Raw genomic sequence first — 24751 nt, forward strand, 5'->3', positions numbered from 1 at the left:
AGACTGATGGGAGAGAAAAGAAATTTGTTTGGAATTGTAATGGAGCCCTCCTAGATGTGGTACAGGATAATACTTATCTTGGCTTACCCATTGGCCATAGGATGAAGGGGGAGGTAGTTGGAAACATCATAGAAACTTAGATAATGAAGAAAGGAAGGCTGATTAAGGTGTTTATCTGCTATTAGGGAGGATATTCAATGGATGGCTAATCAAGCTATAGACAGCTTGCATTGTACCAGGACTAGTGTATGGTTTGGAAGTGTGCCTGGAGAAGGAAGTGAGGTGACTTCCTAGAACTGAAGGTAGGATATGGAGATTTTCTTCAATTTTCCTTCATGTGTACCTATAGAATCTATCTCCTGCAAACTCGGTTTGACATCATTGACATCCTCATGGAGAATGGCAAGGGGATCATTGTATTTAATAATACTGAATATGGACCCAAATAGAGAGTTTTGTGCATATGGTGAAGAACATACAAGTAAGACTAGAGCGTTTAGTTATGTAGGTGGTGAAATAGGTGGCTTTTTTAAGATCATAGATCTGTAGATAGAAGATGGTTTTAATCTGACTGTAGCTACTAGAGAAATTAAATTAAAAGCTTGCATATGCGATAGAGGACAGCTAGTAGACAAGTTGGCTAAAAAAGAAGAATTTAAAGATTATGTGATGCAAGGGTGTCATTTTCCATCTCCGTTCTCCAATCTCATTAAATTTCAAAATGTGATGGTTAGGAATTGTATTATGCGAATCAATTAGAAACAAAATAAATAATTGATGCTTGGCAGGCCATTCCATATGATAAAAGATGATGTAGTCTGTGTGAAGGTAGTATTGAGACAACCCGACATACATTCACAATTTGCCCGTAGTTGAGATTAAAATATGAAGTGAGTTATAATGCTTCCGTGAGTAAATGGGAGAACATTGGAGGAGATCCGAATTTGGAGTGCTGTATTCGCTGGGGACTCATTGGTTATTATGACAGCAGCTTTTGAGATTTGGAAAGAGTTTTTAAAGATGTTATAGAACATCTTGTATTTGAAATCGGAATTTTAAGGTTTGAGTAATAACATTGGAAGTGGTACTGGCTGTACATTTTAGAAACAGATGGGGAAGAGATATTGTTTTTAATGTTTGTCTTTGATATAATGTATTAGCTTTTAGGTCAGATGTGTGAGAATTCTCTCAAATTGTTTGTGTTTTAAGGAATTCTGTATGCATTTTGTATTTAATCTTATCTGTATTAAAACGTGTGTTTAAGGTTTGTAATGAACCAGGATACACAATAAAAAAAAACAGATGTGAGATCCAATCCAACATGGCTGACCACTGAAAGATGAAGTCATTGTGTTGCATTACTTTCTAAGGTGATTTACAACATGCCAACACAACCGCAACTTTTTGGCATGAGAACCAGAGTGAGACCACAATGTCCTCATAGACGAGGAGTGCTCAATAAAGAAATTGGTAAGAAGGGCCTCACTCTCATACTTTGCTGTGTTAGGCACATAATGTAGTCACACACAGTGTTTGGCAGAGCTACTGGAATGAGTGACTGAGACACGTATTCCCGCCACAGTGAACTACCTGCACCACATACATCGGCCATGCAGGCTGGCACGGAAGGGATTTCCAGAGTCTTTCTTTTACTCAGGATGATGAGTTTTTAAGGGAGGACCCTAGTATAATAATGGGTTACCAAAGCCCTCACACACAGTACAAGTTGTTTCACTTGCTAATGGATTAATGATAAAAAATGACAGAAACTAGGCCACCAAAACGTGGAAGCAATAATTGAAAAAGAAACATTGGAAGCAAGAATAAGTAAGTAACTGATCACATTGGCCATATGAAAGCAGATATTGCTGATGTGCGATGATGGATTGAGAGAGAAATTATCAATGTTTATATCGTCCAGAAATAGACATAAAGAGATAACATTTTGTTTGATCAGCATACGAAGAGCTGTGGACACATAACAATACGCGTGATGCTCACCAAAGACATCCCAGATCTTGAGTTAACGATTGCCGGCACGAACAGGGCACATCGAAGCAGGGAGAGACTCAAATAGTTGGGTTCTCTTCCTTTTGCAGATCTGGCAGGGCCTACTAGTCAAATAATTAAGAAGATAGCTCTGATGAATACTGCAACAATCAATGTGTTTAGCATAACTCATATTAATGTGTTCTGAAATTAGTATCAGAAAACAGTTGACACAGAGAAGGGGTGCCCCTTCCTTTGTGGGTATTAATAATTTATGACCTTCTTTGTGTTCAGTAAGAAATAGCTGGTTTTCATTTTCTGCACTTTTTGAAAGCGCATGTCTCCCTGGCTGCTGCTCCTATGCTGGAAAACTGGAGAATTTGTCCTAGGAAAATGTATGTAACAACCAGTTCATTGATTGTAATCTGCAAAGCCCACAATTTAGCGGTCCCAAGTTCCAGGAACAACTAATCTCAACATCAACCTCTCCCACAGCCACATATTCTCAAGTATACACAGTGGACATTATTGACATCACTTTCCTTTTATGAAACATACCTTCCAGTTGTGTGTGTGGTTTCTTAGAGACCCGGGCACCAGGGAGCCTCTCCCACATACCAAATACAGTACAAATATTTCACCAGGATAATATAATTTGGTGACATGTTAAAGCTGGGATTTGAGCTTTGGTTTCCTTGTGTGCCAATTTGCAATTTGACAGCAGCTTACATCTCCACCAAACCCGTATTTAGTTTTAGACCAATTATTAGTAGCAGGGAAGATAGAGAATTCATTGGTAGGGCCAAACCATAGCTGAACCAGGGGTTCTGGCTTCCCACTAAGAACCAAACACAAGCTGGCAATATACCCATACCTGCCTTTCTGCCTCACTAGCTCACACAACCCACAAAACAAAACCCATACCTGTTACTTTGTCTAGCCACCCCCATGCACAACATAACAACCTCACTTGAAATCATGCCTCCCCACCAGTATGCATAATATACATGGGTAATATTATAATGTATGTTTTATGTACATACATACATCCAGGGGAAAAAGGTAATAAAACAGATAAACGGGAGGCAGTGAGCCTCTTATAATGAGGAGAGTTCGAGTGACTTGAGACAGGGTTTGAGAAGGGGTATATTGGATCAGATACTGGGAATAATATGGTGAACAAACCTAGGACAACAAGTAAGTGTCTAGCATGAGCTGTGACCACAAACCATTAAGTGCTAGTGTGGTGGGGAAAAGACAGGGTAGAGCCTGGTTAGCGGTGAGGGAAGGCGTGAGTAGTAAGGCTGGAGAGGTGAGTCAAGATGATAGCTCAGAAGCCAGGAGGTGGGTTTTCAATTTGCTTATGAGTACATCGATGTGGACAGTGTTTCGAATCGCAGAGGGGAGGGAGTTTCAAGTAAGCAGAGCAAGAAGAGTGAAAGAGCGAGAGGAAATACAGGGCGGCCGAGGTGCCGCAAGGGTTGTGGACGAGGCACAGTGAAGGCTGTCAGAGCGTTTGTAGGGGTTGATAGAAGAAGATAGATATGGAGGTGCCTTACAGTAGATGGAGTCATGCATCATGCACTAGCAGGAGACATTTGAATTTGGCCCTGTTTTGCATAGTTAGCTAGCCAGCCTACTGGCGATAGGAGGAAGTAGGGGTGAAGTGTGGGAGTTCAAAGAGAGTCCTGGTAGCAAAGTGAATTATCTTGTCAGGGGGACAGGATGCATATTTTGGAAAACCAAAGAGAATACTGGCACAGGAATCCAGTTTGGAGAATACAAAAGGGTTAGAAATTGTTTGGCGGTTTTGAAAGGATGGAGGTGCCTGATTTTCCTGATATTTAGGAGGTTGAGCCGAGCTGCCATTCCAGTTTTAGAAATGAAGGTAGAGAAAGTGTGTGAAGGGTCATAGATGACACCAAGTTTTCCAGCTGAAGAGCAGTATGGAAAGGTTTAATGTGGGAACTAGATAGGCAGGGGCGGAGAAGAGAGATAGGAAAGAAAAGCACCTCTGTTTTTGAGGTGTTCAACATAAGAGAGTGTGATAACATTCAGTATTTAATAGCAGAGAGACAGTCAGAGGTTTTGGTGGATAGGTCAGTGGGGAGTTGAGGAAAGGAGGAAAAGATTTGGTTGTCATCTGTGAAGAGTTGGCACGAGAGCCCAAAGGAGGGGATAAGAGAGTGGAGGTGTACATTTTGAACATGAGGGGACCCAAGACAGAGTCTTGAGGAACACCAGCAGTAGGAGTGTATTGAGAGTTGTTGTTGGTGCAGGAAATATATAATTGATTATTGTTGATACTGATTTTTAGTGATATTATTTATGGAGCAACACAATAGATTATAAAACCATATGAATTAGACTTTCCCTACGAAAAATTTAGGAAAATAAGTCAGAAGTGATGACAAGTGAATTGGCCAGGATGACATAATACAGATAGCGGGGAGCCTTAATCTTCTCCTATTAGTTGTTCAATATTATGATAAAGAAAAAGCTCCATGCTAAATTATTATTCAAGGGCTAAATTAGTACACTGTTCAACAAATCTGGCTTTCAGAGAACAGACCACACAATAAAGCAACCTGACAAAATATAACAGAATTTGTAATTATAAATTATAAACGTATGGTTATAAAGCAAGTATGCATAATTTTTTCAGAAAAAAGAAAGGGGTTGAGTTAGTCCCAGAATCAGTTGCAGTGCTTTGCGCTAGGAGCGCTCACAGAACATGTCCAAAAGCAGGGTAAAAAAACAGTTCACAGAAAATCAAAAAGGAGTGCATCACTTGCAGGAAAAAATACATTCGTACATCACGGCCAGGAAGAGGAGCTGAACATAGGCAACTTCAACCTGCCCCTTGCGGTCAGGACTTTTAATAGCCACAGGCAGAACATTAACATATCACTGAAGAAATGTTACAAAAATATCATCCTAACATTATCATTGACTGGTCATCATATGTTCTCTAAAGATCCCTACACATAGTTCAAAAAGTATTGTCAGTTACCATTTCATCACAAAAAGGAACACTGCCCACCCAGCATGATCTCACCCCCGTCCCGCCCCCCGGTCAGTGGAAAATGCACCAATCCTATCACTGGGAAACTGTTTGATAAAGAGCTTCATTCTAATTGGACCATGCCACCTACCAACGTCCTACCAACGTCCTACCGAGATGGACCAATAAGCGATGAACAAACATGGCCCACACCTCCTCTATTCATTTCCCATTCCCACTGTGTGTACCTGCTCACCATGTAACTCTTGATACATGTTGCTAGTACTGGTACACCATCTACTTACAGCTACCCTGCAGTTAATGGCAGTTAATGGCCTTCTAGAAAAAACATGACAGGTTCACTGCTGAACACCGCTCCTGGACCATGATTGTTGCTAAATTCTCTATATTATTCAGCCCATTTCACATTGTGGCTGCCTGAGAACTGATCTCACCCCTCACTGTGGCCGCCAGAGACATTATGCATTCTTTCTCTATCTAATGAGGCAGCATTTGCTCTCTGGGACAGTGCATTTGTCCTTTGGGAAACTCTTCCCTTGCAATAAGATGCTGGCATCTATCTCACACCCCTCCCCACCTGCCCTTGAGCTCTCAGCCTGTTTGCAGGGCAAGACAAAATTCAATCAAGTGCTTCCAAATAACAACTATGGCATAATACATTATAATAGCATCTATATGCTTCTATCTGAGGCCTCCTCAAAAATGGCAAAGCTCTTGCTCATAATACCTAATACCCCAATGGGCACAAAACACAATAATACAGTGCTGTGTTTTCTATACTAGAGGTTCTAGACACTACCAAAAAACAAAAGGTGCACATTGTTGCCATGAAAGAGAATATCATGTGCTGTGCTGTGTAGGTGCACTGTGCTATATGATGGAAGTATGATTGCATGTGCTATGAAAATGCAGTGCCCTGAGCTGACTTGTGGGCAAGTGTACTAGACAAAGTGCTGTGTGTTTTCTGTGGGGTGGGATGCATGCGGGAATGCAGTGCCATGCACCATGTATTCTCTACAATGATGTTGTGCAGGCAAAGATGTGGATAATATGGTGCCATGCAGTGTACTGCATGTCATGCTCCAGCGTGCAGCAAAGTGCTCTATGAGGTACAGTGCATGCAAGCAATACAATGTTATTTCCATAATGCTGGCAAAAGCAAAGTCCTAATGCAACAGCTGTCTACGTCTTAGCTGTTAACCTAAATTTATGAGCACTTCTACTGACCTCGAGTCACGTGGTGATGACGTCAGTGCCCAGATCCCGATGCCCTATTAGAAGACTTTCCTCAGACGGTACCTGCGCTCACAGGGTCCGTGGTGCACCTTCATCTGAGCAAGTGGAATATGGGTGCGGCATAGATCTCAGTGAGAGTTGCTTAATCGGTTCATCTACCTTTCTAGATTTGTAGCTCTATCTCATTTATCCTATTTTCCGTACCGGTTCCCCTTTGGTGCCCTTGCCTTGCACCACATCCCCGATGCTCTCTCACCTCCTTCCTTACAATTACAATTGAGACCTCTGTTCATCTTTTGCTCCTTTCCTTAACCCTTAGTCAATTTCCCTTCCCTTACCTTGCATGCACCCTCTCCCTTGCCCACATTGCCTGCTCACCAGTTCCTTATCACTCACCCACTTCCATTGCCATGGCACACATGTAGACAGTCGACCACCTTGATTTGCCAGTCAGCATCTGCCAGACACAACAAGAAGCAATGTCAGGGGTATTGCTGATAATTGTGGCATTGGGGTCTGAACTTGGACAACACAGAGTGAAAGAAGTTGAGGGGACTTTGCTTTGATTTTGCTCTCAAATTGCACTTTCTTAAAAAGTTAGCTGCATATTTCAATTCATGGAAACAGACGGAATGCGAGGGGAGTCTTTCTGGGAACTGGTGATGGAGAGGGAGTAAGAGTGGTCAATTATATTTATATGTGTTTTTAAGGATTTGGAGTGTGTGTGTGTGTGTTTTTGTGTGTGTGTGTGTTTTTGTGTGTGTGTGTGTATGTGTATGTTGGGGCGTGGGGGTGTTTGTCTTTATGTTTTGGTTTGCGCCACTGTGGTGATGTGTGTTAGTGTATTTGTGACTGTGTAAAGTGTATGTGGAAGGATTATCTGAATAGGTTGTTGATCTGTATGTGTGTCTTTTGTTGGTCACATAAGAGTGTTCCTGACAAGAAAATGAAAAAAAATCGAGATCAATTTGTGTTTATTTATATAATATTTATTATTATTAAGAATGTGTGCTTGGGAGTTCAAAATGGCCGCCAGCACCGAGTAGACATGCCGACAGCTCTCCCCTGATCCTGAGCCGGAAAAGGTGTCCCACCACCCCGCCAGCACCCCGGACCCATCCCAAAAGAAGCCCCCGCGACAGTGACAGCAGGAGCCGGTGCAGGGAGCGTAGGAAACAACGTTTGTCTTTCCCCCAGAGGGCTATTTTGTCCCAGAGCGCTGCCCTGTCGCGAGCGCGGGCACGAAGGGAGGAAGAGGGAAGGAGACCAGAAGGAGACCGGCGGCATACACCAGACGGGAGCAGAGGAGGAAAGAACCCACCTGGCGTCGGAGGAGAGGACCCCAAGCGGTGAGTGTCCAGGCTGCTGCGGGGCGGAGGAAGCGAACCAGTGGTGGAGGTGCAGGCGGCGTTAGGGAACCCCGCAGGTGTCGGCGGTGGGGAGCAGAGAGGTGATCCCCAAGGCCTGCAAAAAGTAAGGAGGAACACGTGGGGAGCAGAGCTGCGCTCAACGGGAGGCCCAGTGGGAGGGAGCAGAGGCCCGAGCACACCACACGGCAGCCAGGAGAGGAGTAGCCCACAGAGAGGACCGAGAGGGGCCGCGGCGGGAGGCAAGCTCCACAGGAACAGACCCTTGGACCAGCGGTGGAGAGGTAAAGGGCACGCCAGAGCCTTAAGAGGGGGCAGGCCTCCTCCCGCTCATCCCCAGAGAAGAGTGAAGAGGCGGTAGGGCAGGGGGGGCCTTGAGGGAAAGGAGTGCAAGACCCTTGGGGGGGCCACAAAGAGAGAACTCCAGGCACAGAAGGGGGTGGCACCGGAGGGCTAGGGAGAAGTGGCCACCCCCGCTGCAGGGGCTTCTGAGGAGTGCCCCTTCTGGCGCCAACGGCCTGGTCCGGGCCCTTCTTAAGGGACCTCCATAGTGGAAAGACCAGAGGCATGGTGGTGTCTGATTGCCCAATGGATTAATAATTGAAACGCTTGTTACCGCAGTGAGTGTCTGGCCCATCAGGTCCACATTTGTATGCATGCTGAGCCCAGTGCCGCTGGCTAGAATGATTTTGGCAGAATCCGACCCTAGGTTGCCGTACAGCAAGAATTTACCCGCATTGGACTAATAGTCCTCCCCGGTCTCTGGCTCTGCTTGGATCCATTCCTCGATCAGCTTCCCCAGGACCACCTCACCCTACCCTTCCTGTGTGCAGAGGAGGAGGAGGTGCCAGATAAGGGGGTAGACAGAACCGGTAGGATCCATACAGCGGACCGGAGGAGACGACTCAGGAGAACCAGCTGGAGTAGCCCGAAACAGCAGAGAGGCAGCAGGGCAGAAAAAGATAACTAAAAGAGGTGGGCGGTGGGGAGAACCCCCTGGTGAGAGGGAGGATAGGAAGAAGGCGAGAAAGCCCCGGAGACATCCGGTGGCGGGGCAAAGGAACACCTGGGTGCAGAGTCACAAGGAAGAGGGGGAAAGACCGGCCAAGCTCAAAGTGACGCCCCAGGCACCCTCCACGCCATGTGGCCCATACAAAACACCAGGGATGGTGCCAGGTGCAGCCCAGAAGGGGCAGCTGAGGGCAACACCCCAGGGGGTACGGAAGGGTTGGCTCAGATGTCAAGGCAGGACTTCCTTGGCGAAATGCAAACCTTACAGACTAGCTTGGCAAAGACATTCCAAGACCAATTTCAACTTATGCAATCCAACCTGAATGAGGGCCTAGGGGAGATCAGACAGGAGATGCAACAGCTAGGGTAGAGGGCAGATCTCCTAGAAAAGGGTCTTCAAGAAGTGGACAAGGAAACTACTGCCAACAGTGAAGCCATAGAGAGACTGGATGTGGCTATGCAGAACTTGGAAATCCAGATGGAGGACATGGAAAACAGATCCCGAAGGATTAACATAAGGGTGAAAATGTTGCCGGAAATGGTTTCAGATAAAGAATTGAAATCCGTAATTCAGAGAGTTTTTGCAGAAATCCTGGAAGAAGGAACCCCGGACAGGATTGAACTGGACCGAGTGCACAGGGTAGGGAGAATGGTCAAAGGCCAGACAGCAAGACCGAGAGACGTACTGGCTGCCTTCACTAGATACGCCCAAAAGGAAGCCGTCCTCCAAGCAGCAAGAAAGCGGGAACCCATTTGTGCCAAAAGCCCTAAATGAGCGAGCTATCCGATACAAATGGACCTTCCCGTTTGGTTTGGTATTTGAATGGGAAGGGAGCCTGAAACGCATCACCTCAGTGCAGGAAGGGGCGGATATCCTAAAAATAGATCTTGAAGAAACTCCTATAGGGTCTGGAGAACAACCAACGGGCTGTCGGCCCAGGCCGAGACCTTGGGAGTGGACGACAGTCGGGGAGAAAAGGAGAAGGGGCTCGAAGGGGAGCAGATTACCACAGAGATGGAAGAACAGAGAAGAGGAGACGGGGGCACAAGAAGAACCCTAAACTAAAATGGCGGTAAAGGGGTGGTGGGCCTCTAAAGGGAACAATGAAGTTTAGAGGGCGTCGGGGAAGCAACCATTTTGTTCCAGAAAGGGCAGGAATGTGCGAGATAGGAGTGGAGGGGGAACGGGAAGGGCGAGCTCTTCCAGGGAGGGAAAAAGGAGGGGGGAGGGCGAGAGGGGGGAGTGTAGGGGGAAAGGGGAGGAAGATGGCACAACTCATGAAGGAAAGAGTGAAAGGGGTTCACCGGCAAGTATGGGACAAGACTTGATCAGTAACCTTTCAAGTGGCTAACACATAATGTTAGGGGGCTTAATGCCCCTCTTAAGAGAAAGAAACTGGAACAATTCACGAGGAAAGAAGGGCCGTATGTTTTGGGGTGACAGGAAACGCACCTCTTGCACAAGGATCAGGAGCGGTTAAAATTGCGGGGGTTCGACCAAATCTTGCACGCCTCCAGCCAGAGCAAAACAGGGGGACTGGCTTTAGCTATTAAAAATATGGTTGACTTTAGAGTCAGTGAAGTCATACGGGAGAAGGAGGGGAGGTACATCGTGGCCAGGGGGAAGTATCAGGTTCTCCCCTACACCATGGCAGTTGTATATGCTCCAAACTATGGCCAGGAGCAGTTTCTGCAGCAAGTCTTGGGGGTACTAGAAGAAAAGGCGTGGGGCCACATAGTATTGATGGGGGATCTTAACATTGCCTGGGATAGGGAGCGAGACAGGATCGGGGGCCAAGTAAGAGGGGGAGGGGCTGTGATGTCGGCAGAACTGAAGGACAGAATCGAAAGGGTGGGCATACGAGATGCATGGCGGGAGTTAAGGGGGATGAGGAGAGCTACACTTTCCTATTGGGAGTCCATGGTGTGCAGTCCAGAATTGACTATATCTGGGTCTAATGGGATTGGTCGGTGGGATTCGGAGGTGAACATGGGCCCCATTGGGATTGCAGACCACACGACGGTATCCATCATTCTGGTGTCCGCTCAGAGGGCAAAACAATTTAAGGCATTGGAAGAGCAACTCGAGGCAGAGGTGGAGGCAGCAAGGCAAAAGGTGGGATCAACTAGGTCCTCCATGAGGGAGTACAGAAGGGCGCTGGGGCAGCTAGAAGTCCTCCGCCCTAAAAAGGCAGAGGGGGCTCTGCTCGCTGTTCGCCAAAAGTACTATGCCAAAGCAAATAAAGCAGATGCATTATTAGCGCGCCTACTTAAGGGGGCGAGATCAAAAACCGCGATTACAGCCCTGAAAACAGGGACAGGGGAGCGGGCCACACATTTGGGGGATATCCAGGAAACATTAGCCAAGTACTACGATTCTCTCTATGCATCACAAAATCGCCAGACCCATCTACAGGAAGCGTTCTTAGAAAGGGTACAGCTGTAGAGAATTGGGAGGGAGGGCATGAGATGTCCTTAATTGGGAAATTACCGAGGACGAAATAAGAAGAGTGATCATAGCCCTACCACCAAACAAGGCCCCGGGCCCAGACGGTTATACCGCAGCCTTCTATAAAATGTTCATAACAGAACTTACCCCGCACTTAACCTCGCTCTTTAACACTTTCAGGGTGACAGGCAGAATAGCTCCTTCCATGGAGGAGGCTAAGCTGGCCCTTATATTGAAGCCCAATAAAGATCCGGAGGAGAGAACATCCTATAGACCCATTGCGCTGATAAACATTGATGCCAAGATTTTTAGCAAACAGGTTAGAGAACTACCTGTCGGATTTGATCCACCCAGATCAGGTGGGCTTTGTCAGGGGCAGACAGACGGCGGATAATATCAGGCGCATGGCCCACCTAGTGGAAAAGGCACAGAAAATGGACACTCCTGCGGTCCTATTAGCGTTGGATGCAGCAAAAGATTTGACCACGTGGAGTGGTCCTTTCTGTTCTGGGTGTTGCAAAAAATGGGCTTTGGAGGGGAATTCCTGACGATGATCCAAGCCAACTAGCAGGCCCCATCCACTAGAATAACGGTGAATGGAACAACATCGAGACCTGTTAGACTTCAGAGAGGTACAAAACAAGGCTGCCCATTGTCTCCAATGCATCCTGCAATTTATTTGGAGCCCCTCCTTCAATCCATAAGGGAGGCAGATGAGATACAGGGCATTCCTTTCGGAGAAGAACAACAGAAGGTGGTAGCGTTTTCTGATGATATGCGGCTCACCTTAGCAGCACCAACCAAATCAATGCGGGAGAGTACAACACTGTTAGAGGAGTTTGGGGAGGTCTCGGGCCTAAAGGTCAACGACGGCAGATCCAAAATCTTGAACCTAACGCTCAAGGCAGGGGAACGCGTCATCCTGAAGGCAAGCACCCCCTTCCTATAGAGCGCAGGGGGCATCAGCTATCTGGGAGTGAAGATCACGGCAACCCTCGCAGGCTGGTACGCGGCCAACTACCCCCCACTTTTGAGAGATATCAAACAAGATTTGCAGAGATGGAGACTTCTCAGAGTTTCATGGCTGGCACGGTTGCAGCGATCAAGATAGTTATGCTCCCACGACTACTGGATTTATTCCAAGCGATTCCCCAGGCAATACCATCAGGTTTTTTCATGGAGTTGGGGGCAATGACCAATGAGTTCTTATGGGAAGGGAAAAGAGCGAGGGTCAGTAGGAATTTGTTAATGGCGCCGAGACAGGAAGGAGGACTAGCGCTACCGAACATCCGGCATTATTATGAGGCCACTGTGTTACGTGTAATTAGAGAATGGCTGAAGGGAGGGGAGGGCATGCAAGACAAGCAATGGGTGAAGATGGATAGAGCGGTAGCACATCGTAACTTAGCAGAAGTCCTATGGTTACCGAAACAACACAGGCGAAAGCACCCGTATGAGAGTACCATAACCAAGCTTATGGCAGACAACTGGGATAAACTGGCGGTATCCAAGGGGGTAACAACATTCCCATCACCTTTCATGCCTATCTTCAATTACAGGGATCTTACACGGGGATGGAAAGGGAGCATTTAAGCAATGGCAGGACGGGGGTTGTAGGAAATTGAGTGACATGTTCTGAGGGGAGGGAATACTCTCCTTTGAGGATTGCAAAAAGGAATTTGCGGTGCAGGAAGGGGAAAGACTAAGGTATGCGCAAATAGGGCATTGGGTGCAACACCCCGGGAACAGGTAAGCAGCGACTAGGGAAACAACGAAATTTGAAAATTTCTCCTATCCAATGACGGGGCTAAGGAGCTAATATCCAACCTCTACAAGATACTGGACAACGCAAATGTCGGACAACAGTGGACGTATATGCAGAAGTGGGAGCGGGTCCTGGGGAGGGAAATCGGAAGGGAAGAATGGGAGAGGTTGTGGAGGAGGATCCCTGAGTTGGCAAAAGCTTCCCAACTACAAGAAGCATGCTACAAGATCTTACTCGGCTGGCACTACACACTGGCCCGCCTACACAGAATATATACCCGGTAACTTCGGGGAATTTCTGGAGGGGTTGTGGGATGGCGGGCACGGTGGAACATATCTGGTGGAAGGTGCAGAGGGCGCAGGAGCAGGCCTACGGGCCAGAGGACGGTACACCACCGGAACAGATTCTCTTGGGAATTAGAGGGGGCACGGGAGTGGGGGAACCTAGAATGAGGGAAAAAGCTAGAGTAATCTTAACGCTAGCGGCTATGATGATAATAGCACAAAGCTGGAAATGACCAGAGGTTCCCATGATGCAGGACTGGCTTCGAAAGATTTGGGAAATAGTAGCCCTCGAGTGGGCAACATATGCCATGGACAACAATGTGCAGAACTTTGCAAAGGATTGGGGGGACATGCTGGCCTGCTTTAAAGATGACTTTAGGGTGATATGGTGCCTGCAGCGCTTAAGGCTGTTAGATCTACAATGAATTTATGAACTTCAGTGATCGGTCCATGAGAGACATGGACCAGGGACAGAGCGGAAGTTGCCTCTGTGGAGGGTTCAGGGGGGAGGGAAGGGATCATTAGAGGATTGGTTAAACATGTTGTAAAATTTAATAAAAAGAGTTAAAAAAAAAAGAATGTGTGCTTGGTCCTCTGACTAGTGTACGGTACAGGCAATGGGATATATTTGTCCTTTATAAAAGGCAAATGTTTGAATGCTAGTCAGACCAAAGCTGTATTTAAAAGACCGCAAAAGAAAATGTATGGTCTTTTGTGCAATGAGACAAGAAGACTTGTTTTGCACACAACTGGAGATCCTGATATAAATGTGTGCTGGGTGCATACTCTATCAAACTGTCCACAGTCAATGACAAATTTTACCAGGGCTGACATATTCCCCCATCCTCCAGAGAGCCACATTCTGTAAGCCAGTGGGAACCCAGACAAAGAAACACCCAGCCACACCCCACACATCCTACCCTCTTCTAACACCCTTAGGAAGGAGTTGGAGAAGAGGGAAATGCACATATTTCTGGTAACTCTGCTAGTTTGAAGACAATCTTGGCATTTGCTCTATAAAGCCTGTGATGAATCAACTTCCGGGGCACCAGTGGTCAGGGGATGAATATCGGTTTCTAAACCATCATTCAACCCCACACCTCTAGTACACCAGAAGGGATCTGAACAGATTGGAACGCACAATATTTGTAAACCTCCTTGTCCAATTTTTCATAACGTGGATGGAACGGCAGGCTTATCTCTGCAAGGTCATGGATCATTGGTTAGTTGCAACACAGCGAAAATACAATTATTACCCAATGATAAAAGGTACTGTCCAGTCAGGTTTGTATAAAAATATCTACTTAATTATTACTCTAACAGACAGTTCTAGCACACTACAAATATGACTCATCCTTTAAAGGAACACAGCAGACAGACAGTTTCACGAAGGAGAGGGATACACTCTGGATACTGTCAGGAGGGTAGTTGGTAAAGTAATCCGTCTTACTGTTCAAGGATATTTGGTTCCCGCACCAAGGGGGCAAAGGGTCGTAACTGTCTCTAGGGGCCTTCGGAGAAGGGCCACGGGGGCAGAACGACAATTTACCTAGTGCTGAAGAAGTTCTTGGTGCTCGACAGCGTCGCGGTGGTTCCAGGGCGCTTTGCATCCCTTGAGACAGAATTAGTGGCGGGAGACAGCTGCAGGTACCAAGTGGTAGGCAGAGTGGCAAGCAAGACTGGACGGACATCTGCAGGCTGTCTGGCGTGGTGTCTCAGGGCCAAGAATCATTGTCTCTGTGCTGGTTGACGGATCTGGAATGCTGGTCGAGGTGGCTTGGATGGCTCTTGTGACTGCGGCGTGACAACAGTCAGCGGTGCAGCTGGATGTGTTTCGAGGACTCGACTGTCTTGAAATTGTCCTTAAAAGATGGACACTGGTTGATGCTTGTGTGGCACTCCTCCTAGATTCTTCGCAGGGCTTGTGTCATTTCAAGGCAGACAGCCCAAAGCTCAGGAGAGTGATTGCAGGCAATGGCCTTGTCATTTGCCCAGAGACTCTCCAGCACTTCCCACCTAGGAAGCTTGCTGGCAGAACCTAGCAGGGCATATTGGGTGCTGGTTGGGTACCGGTTCTGGAAATACTCGATGGGTCCTCTGAGTCCGGTATCTCCCTCTGTTCCATGGGAAATGTTTAGGGGAGGGATCTTGCTTCCCACTTGGAACTCCTGGCCTTCCTTCACTCGTGGAAGATGTGAGGTAGACTGTACCTTTAGCTTGAGTCCTTCTTCTTACTCGATTCAAAGTGGGCTGATGATCTGCTTAGTGAGGGTTTCAGCCCTCGTTTAAAGCCAAATGGGCCTGAGTGATTGGTGCAGGCTAAGCCTACCGTAATAAACCAATCCTGGGTCCCCACCAACAATCTTCTGTTATGCATGAAGTCAATACAAGAGGGTTCTGAACAGGACAGACAAGGGGTGACAACATATACCTAAGGCCCACCCATCTCCCTGTCTGCCTTAGATCAAAGTATCTCTCTAGTTAACTGAGTCCTCTGTGACTCTTGATTAAAGCGCAGGTTTCCCTTGAGGTTTGTGCAGGGAGCAGACTTCCTGTCTCCCCCAAATCACATACCTCTCTCCTCTGAAAGGAGTCAGCTCTGCAGGGGTTAGCCTATGGTAAATAGTGGACCCAGACATACATTTCACAGCCTTTCATACAGAGGGGTGGGACCTAGCTTCAAGTTGACACATTGCATACCAAAAGGGTGTTAGCCCCACCTTCCTGTTGTCTGTTTGGCAAACAAGCCCCTCCTCTAGGCTTGCTTCAATTATCTCATTAGTATGCACTGCCACCAGCCGAATGGCAAAAGGAATGCAGATCGATGAAGCCTTTGATATTTAAATTAGTCTGCCCATGGCTGGAGAAAGGTGTGCCTTGCCTCCTTCTTGAGATGCTTTGATGTACCCTGGGCTGTCACATTCCAGCTGAATATGCCAAGGGAAGATGGCGTCTGTAGGCTGTTTCTTCCTGGAGTACACATGACTATGCGATTTGTGTGGGAAGCAGATAGAATGGCTGCGGAATGGCCGCACACATTTTGGAGGCTAATCTCCAATCATTCATTTTCCTTATAAAAAAAATCAAAAAGCACAAAAGCGAGCATGCTCACGCTGTGCAGATGGTTGAATTCCTCACATAGCTCCTCTACTCTCCTGGTCCTCAGGGGCTTTCTCAAGCCACTAATGGCCTGTCCGGGACAAGTAGAGCAAACGTTTAACTTTGACTCCCAGTCCAGTACAGGTCACTAGAGGCTGCTGAAGTTGATAGAGAGTGCTTAAATTCCTCATATTCTGGTAGCAGTACTACCTGTAAGTGGAAAGATCCAGGCTGTGACTTCTTCATTCCTGTGACTGATGTGAGCTCTGGCCCGTGTCTGAATGTTACTAAGCAGAGTGAGGCAAGATTGGACCACACTAGCACCATGAGGCCCTCAGAAGAGACCCGCAGTTAGCTCTTACACTAACTCTTAAAATAAGGACGAATAGAACCCACATCCCCATATTTTTACATATACAAATGGTAATTCATATTCAAAGTATTTCCCATTAAAGGTAGACCACCATCTCCACATAGTCTCATTTCTCCACCCCCATTCTAAAATTGGTGAATGTTGTGGAATTCCTAAATAATGGAGGTCATATTCATCTCTTGACCCTCCTTGCTAACTTTAGAGACTACCTAGGCACTTAGTTAGCCTTCCCACAATGACTGATCTTCTTACATGACACCACAGTCTAAACCTTTAAGAAGAAACTGATTTTTTCATGAAAGAATACTTTTTACCTTTTTAAAAAAATGTATTATTTCATGAAGCCTTCAACATATCAATTGTATCTCTTCATGGGGCGCCACTCTGAAATCTGTGCAACACACGGGTAGCTAATTTTACACAAAAAACATAATTTCACCAGGTTCCTCTAAAAAATCTCAATCAATAGCCCTGAAGTTTATGAAATGTTACAGTTCAAAGCAATACATGTTAATTCCCTTTTTTGAAACAAGTTCATCTCAACTTACAGAATAATTAATTTAAAACAAATTCATAGATATGTATACATTTGACCTGATTGTTTGCCTTATGATTTAAGATTAAAATTAAGTTTTGGTGCTACTAGAATGTTTTGACATGGCATCTCATATCGTGTGTTGTACAGAGGTGACCTGAACTTGTAAGGACTTCAATGATTCTGCTGAACCCAGACAACGGGTCCTTTACGACGAGGAAACAGTATCTGTGATGGATGGGGATGCATATCTTACTCATACATCAATAATCAGACCGACTCAAGAAGTTGGCAACAGTTAAAGCTGTTTTAATAACAAGTCCTTTAAAAAAGGGAGTACAACGGACATCAACGGACGCCGCACAGACTTATCTCGAAGCATTTCATAAAAAAACAACATTTTTATAGTAAAAACTCGTCATACGTGACGTCATACTACGTGGCAAATAAGAAAAACCTACGGGGGGTTATAGTTGGGGAACAGGGAACATCTACATATACATTCTATGGGATACAGGGACGTGATTCGATCTCTAAGGTCAGGTGGGCAGCTAAGCCCATCACAAGTGCAAGTCATCTTCTGTGTCATGAAAATATACAACATACTATTGGCTTCTCAAACTATAGGGCTCCTGAATACGTGGGCCTCTATAATTGGTTGGTATGCTTTTACCCTTATGGAATATTCCACTCGGTAGCAGCAAGCAACTGGGACTCCCGGTGCTGGGGGGTTTGACCTTGTCATGCCTCCCACGCAATTAGCCCAACATTCATCATCACTCCTGCGGTCTGCCATTCAATTAATACCTTTGAACTTGGCCTTGCAGAGGCTCACTGCGCCTGAGAATAAAAGGGAGCGAAGCATGGTCTTATCTTCTGGTCTCAGTGTAGCACGCCCCAAAGTTTATTCTCATGCATCCATGTGACTGGAGACCACGTTTTCGAACTCTCTGTTGTATTTTAATACCATTAAATGAAGAAATCTTTTCACCCGCAATGGTTTTCATTACGCCGCAAACAGGATCTGAGTTTGCTTCTCACAATTTTATATCTTCTCGAATACATGGCAAGGCTCTCTGCGGCCCGACTCTTGACACTGGGCCAGGTAAGCCTTTGTCGAATCTTCCTTCACTGTCAGCTATTATTCTGCTGCGTCACACTTCCAACCCTTTCAATCACGGTGTCCACATTTGCTAAAGTGCATTGTGGAACATTCAGATTTGATACATTACTATGTATATACATCGCCACAATCTATTCACTACATAGCCAGCCTTATTATTACTTTGTCTACTTGCGTTGCTGCGTCTGTACAATTGTAAAATGGTTTGCATTATCTTCGGTGCTTCTCCGCACGTGCAATCTCCATTTCCGTATCGAAATATTGCATACTTCATTACTTCGTCATCAGGTTCTATAAGGTCTATATTCTTACTTCATTTAAATGTGTTCTGTGTGTGTCACCTCTGCTTCATGTGACGTCACCAGTTCTTTCTTAATTCTTTTCACACTTCTTCGGAACTTCCTTCAGAAGGTCATCATTTCTTTGTGGATACATATAGGGTTTTCTCAATGGATACCTTGTTTCAAGAACTTTTCGCAATATTGGCATTCTGACTGGTATTGCACATGTCGCAATTTCTGGTTGCCAACATACAGGCAGAATAGGGGCGGAACTTCGGGTAGAGGTACTTGGCTCCTCCTCTACACTGCTTAATTCGTAAACTAGGCTTGTTTATGAGGCAACTCTGTCTAGTTTGAAAGGTTTAGACCCCGTAATTCTTTTTTTTCAAAACCTTTATTTTTGTTTTTTTCTGAAACACAATACAACTTCTCACCCACATTAGGGTGGAATTAACTTGCGCCATTCCCATTCCCCACTCCCCGCACCCCACCCCCCGCAACCCCATCATGGTGTTCGGTATCAATGTCGGCACACTCCGCACCAAGCCAGTTCCTGGTTATAGGGCGCCACAGAGTGCTGGGCTTAAGTGTTAACAACGTCGCGGTCAATGACTAATGAGTGCTGGCAGGGAAGGCTGGGGCACCCTCGGCCTCCCTCATCAGGAACAGCGTCAGTGGGCCCCATATGTCAGGAGGATGGGCATGGAGAGGCAGAAGTTTGACAAAGTCAGTTTCAACATCTTGGCAATAATGGATGTCTTTACGCCAGACGGAGACTGTGGGGGGCAGGCCTCGGCCCCATGCCATGGCGACCCTCCTCCGGGCGAGTGTTAACAGTAGGCCAGCCAGTCTTCTTGTTGGTGCTGATAGCATTTTTGTCAATCCCAGTGGGGCTGCCGTGTGGGCAGGTTGAATAGCTTCTCCGATGATTGCTCCAGTAGTATCTAGAACCTGGTTCCAAAACGTGGTCAGTCTGGGACAGTCCCAAGCGAGATGGACAAAGTCGGCTGGTGCTGCCCCACATCGCTCGCATCTTGAGGGAGTTTCAGGATGGTGTTTATTGGTCTTTGCTGGTGTGTGATAGGTTTGATGAAGGAAGTTAAAGTGGATTCATTTGAGGCGTGTGTTGAGTGCAATTTTTGGCGTTTGCTTCAGGATGAACAACCAGTCTTCTTCTGAGATGGTTGCACCGAGGGACCTCTCCCATCTGGTTTTTGCACGGGAGTTGTCGGAGGTTGTGTTGGTGATGATGGCTCTGTATAATTGTGAGACCAGCCTTCCTTCTCCTTGTGATTGTATTACGTTATGTAGAAGTTGCAAGGTCGGAGGTTGGCGAGGGAAGTCGGGTAAGAGTGCTTGAAATGTGTAGCGAGGTCTGAAATAGATAAAGATGTCGAGAGCTGTGGTCCCGCCTCTCATTTTCGTCTGCTCTGGAGTCAGGAAGGTATCATCGGTGAACAGGTCTCCCAAGGTATTTATATGAAGTTTTTCCACCCATTGATGGAAAACTCTTTCAGACGTCAGCGGGATCCCCGGTATGAATTTGACGGGGAGGAGGGGTGAGTATCTCGATCGTACTTCACATTTTTGAGTGAGTTTCTTCCAGATTTTATACGTCGAGAGTACTACATTCATGGTATTGTTGGAGACTGGGATCTGGCTGAAGATGACCGCCCTCAGTAAGTTGGGCATTACTAGGGCTCGCTCCACCTGCACGTGGGGTCTGACTGCCTGTGTCGAGTACCAATGGCCAAGAAATTGCGCCTGTGTCGCCCAGAAGTATTTCTCCAGGTCTGGAAGGGCCAGGCCTCCGTTCGTCACTGGAAGAGTCAATATTGAGTGCACCACTCTGGCCGTTTGCCCGCTCATAGTAAATTGAGGACCATACTTTTCAATTTTTTCAGGAAGGATTGCGGCAATAATAAGCGAATGTTTGTGAATAAATACAACAGCTTAGGCAAGATCACCATCTTAACTAGGGAGGCTCGTCCCCAGAGGGTTAGCGGTAAGGTTTTCCAACGAGCCACCTTCTCCTGTAGTGATTTGGCGACTACTTCGTAGTTGTCATGGAACACTCCTTGGTGATTTCGTGTCAGTTGTATTCCTAGGTACCGGACTTTGGATGTCTTCCATGTAAACTTGAAGTCATCTGCAAAAGGTTTGGTCGCCGAGGTCAGTGGGAACACTATGGATTTTGACTGGTTGATTTTCAGCCCAGACGCTGCGCCAAATCTGATCACCTCTCTCATGACCAGGTTCAGATTATCCGCGGGATCTCGTACAAATAGCATGACATCGTCCGCATTCAGTGAAATGATGAGTTTATGTGGGCCGATGATGAGTCCTCTTTGTTGTCGCTGTTCCCGAAGGTTAGAGGCAAGTGGCTCCATTACCAAGGCAAATAAAAGAGCTGATAACGGGCAGCCCTGCCTGGTACCATGCCGCAGATTGATGGTAGCTGACTTTTCTGACCCCACTATGATGTTGGCTTGTGGATTGCTATATAAGAGGGATACTAGTTTAATGAAGCATGCTCCCAGTCCCATCCTGGTGAGCACTGCAAACAGGAATGGCCACTCCACCGAATCAAACGCTTTCTCAGCATCAAGCAGGACGGCGATTACTTGCTGGGATGGGTCCAACCCCTCCATGACGGCGAACAGCCGTCTGATTCCAAAGGTCGTGTTGCGGCCTGGTATGAACCCTGCCTGGTCTGCAAGTACCAGGGCGGGCATCAGTGGCATCAGCCTGCTCGTGAGAACCTTCACTAGTATTTTATTGTCGAGGTTTAGTAAGGAGATGGGACGGTAGGATGCACATTGCTCTGGAGGTTTGTCTTGTTTGTGCAAGAGGACGACGTTGGCTTCGCAGGTAGACTGGGGGAGAGTGCCTTTTTCTAGGGCTTCCTCATACACAGCTGCTAGGAGAGGGGCCAGAGTATTCGCAAAGGCTTTATAGAATTCTCCGGTGAGGCCGTCTGGGCCAGGGGCTTTGGAGTTTGGAAGAGACTTGATAGCTTCAAGGATCTCTTCTTGTGTGATTGGTTCATTGAGAGGCTCCCGTAGCTGACTTTCGACCCAAAACAACTCTGTGTCTTCTAAATACTCGAGTGGTAGATCTGAGTTTCCATTATGCTGGGTGTTATAGAGGTCTTGGTAGTAGAGTCTAAATTCTTCCACCATTTCCTCGTTTCTCCGTTTCCCGCTTTCCATGCGTCTTTTAAATAGAATGCTCTGCAGATCTCAGCTATTTGTAGGCTGGCTTTAGATTTAAGTTGCGGTCCGGCTCTCGATCTGTCTTTTATTGGATCGAGAACTGTATTCATGTCTCCACCCCATATTATTGTAGACGGTTCTTGTGAGGAGAGTTGTGACAGTACCCAGCCAAAATTATTCGGGCCGTCCACATTAGGTGCGTAAGAGTTGACGAAGGTTATCCTCTTGCCTGCTATAATCCCACTCACCAGGATGTCTCTGCCTTCGGAGTCTTTTGTTGTGTTGATTAGGTGAAAATTAGTCCTCTTGTGGATTAAGATAGCGACTCCCCTGGAGTAGGACAAGTATGATGGGAAGTACCTGTGGCAGCCCCAGGATTTGGCCCATGTGTGGACTTTGCCAGGGATTAGATGTGTTTCTTGGACCATAGCCACATCGACCTCATGTCTTCTCAGATACTGTAGGATTTTCCTTGTTTTGGATGGGATGTTACCCCCCCCTTATGTTCGAAGTTGCAACTTTGAATGGAGCGGGTTAGGGTATATCTTGGCTTTTGATTGGCCTATATAGACCAGGAGCGTCAAAGCCAACCTTGAATTGATTGCCTTGATTACTGTTTGTGAGGATCTTGTTGGATGGTGCAGTAGTACCAATGATGAGATGAGAGATGGTGGGGTGGTGAGCGGCAGTGGGTGGGCGGCGCAGTTTCCCCCCTCTGCTTTTGGTGAACTGTCTCTACGAGCAACCCCCAACTGGCCCGTAAACGAACTGACACCGGAGACTTTCCCTGGGGTCTCCAGGCTATCTGTAGCGATCCTCCCCCCGGTAACCTTAGAACTTTTCCCATTACGCGGACAACCCCCAACCTGTCCGTCGGTACCCCTCCCAACTTGAATTAGGTAAAAAATACTGTGTAAGGGGCGCTTGGGGCCTCCCAATTGTCCCTGCCCCGCTTTCTTCCATCTTGATCTTGTTCCGGTGGGTTTGTTGTGGTCCATTAGGGTGTGTTGGTCTCCGGTTCTTTAAGGGGGTTTCTAGGATTCCTTTCTCTTTGGGGACGGGGTTGACGAGGGTGCTGGTCAGGGCATCCGTTCTGGACGAGGAATGTGTAGGCATCTTCAGGAGATTGGAAGAAGTGGACTCTTCCGTTATATTGCACCCTGAGCCGTGCTGGGAACAGCATTGAGTAGGCCATCTGGTTGTCCCTGAGCCTTTGTCTGACGTTGGTGAATGCTCTTCTCTGTGTTTGGACTGCCGGAGAGAAGTCAGGGTAGAGGCGGATTTTGTCCCTGTCACGTAGCAGCTCTCCCTTTTCTCTAGCTAGCCGGAGGATGGTGTCCCGTTCCCTGTAATTAAGTAGTTTCGCAATAATCGGTCTGGGAGGAGCTCCAGGGGCTGGTCTGGCGGATGGGATTCTGTGCGCTCTCTCCACTATGAACAGATGGGAAAGGGTTTCTCGACCAAAGAGAGATAAACAGAGTGACTCAACCCATTCTTCCATCTTCGACTGGGGTTCTTGTTCTCTTACTCCGATGATGCAGATATTATTCCGTCTAGATCGGCCCTCCAAGTCTTCACACTTGGCCAGAGTTGTGGTCATTTGGCTCTCAAGCCTGGATACTTTGCTCGACAGGGATGCTGCACCATCGTCCAAGCCAGAGACTCGTTGTTCGACTTTGTTTAGGTGCTCTGTGTGGGTGTCGATGCGGTGTTGTAATTGGTCCACTTTAGAGGATAGGCCGTCCATTTTACTGTTCAGGCTGCCGATGCCCACCTTCAGTTCAAGGAGGAGTTCTTTTATTTCTAGCGAATTGTTCCCTGTTTCCGTTTGCTGTGAGCTTCTTGGTGTGGGTTCGTCTTCATCTGGGTGTTTTTGAGGCTGTGCCATTGTCAAAGTTCCGTTTCCTTTGCATTTTATCGGTTTTCCCCATCGTAATTTACTGAATGGATGTAGTTTTTAGGCCTTGACTGGAGGCCTGCTGTGAAGTGGGTTCTCTGTGGAGCCCTTAGAAGGGGCAAGAGCCACGATAGAAGCCAAGGGTGGTGGCAGGTGAGGATGCCTTCTAATATGGCGCCGTCTGGTGTGGTTGAGAGGGTTCTGCAGTGAGTGTGCGGTCGTGCCAAGCCCGTTCTGTCGGTAGGGAGAGGGACAGGAGTGGGGGCCAGCTCACTTTCAGTCTAAAAGTTGTTCGCCATGAGACATCTGTAGCCAGAGCGAGCAGGTCGTTGATGGTATTGAGTTTGTGGGAGCGCCGGCTGGTGAAGCCTCTCTGGCAGCGCTATCTCCTCCGCCGCACCTCCATCTGTATGGGCGCTCCGCCCAGGCAAATTGATCTCACAGGTGGTAGCGGGTGGATTGTATTAGTCATGGGTCCCTAGGGACGAGGGGCCCCCTCTGTTGTGGTGCCGGAGGGCAGGGCCGCCGGAAGCGGACCGGGGCCGCCGGAGGTCGTCTCCGGTGCAGAGAGGGCCTAATGAAGCAGGATGTTAAGAATGATGAGCCACCTCTCCCTGCTCCCACCTCCAGCCGCTCGTACCTCAGTCTTGGCACCGGTTGTGGCCTCGCTCCACCGTCGCTTCTCTCATCAGGTTCCCACGAAATGAGCCACCTCGGCCTCTCTTCGCGCCGGGGCATCGAAGCGTGCCCGCCCTCTGGAGCGCGGCTCACCGCCTCCATCTACCAGCCGAAGCGGGCGACGGGGAGGAGGGGCCGCCGAGATTTCGTTGGGGGCTCGCACCGATGGTCCACCTCTGTCCGCGCTCCGGCCAGCGCAGCAGCTCCGGGGCCCAGGACACCAGGAACGTCCGCACTGCAGGAGCGGCCTGCACGCCGGGGCATCCTGCCAGGCCCATGCGACTCGCCGGGCCCCAGCACCTGATGGGTCATATCGGCGCGTAGCAGAGCAGATTTTCCTCTGGATTTGGAGGGAGGGGAGACGAGGAGTTTAGGAGCCGGGGACACCACTTGGTTGGGAATAACCAACTCTGGAACAGCAGGA

This window comes from Ambystoma mexicanum, chromosome 7q (assembly GCF_040938575.1).
Source record: "Ambystoma mexicanum isolate Mex_15411 chromosome 7q, UKY_AmexF1_1, whole genome shotgun sequence".
NCBI classification, from domain to species: domain Eukaryota; kingdom Metazoa; phylum Chordata; class Amphibia; order Caudata; family Ambystomatidae; genus Ambystoma; species Ambystoma mexicanum.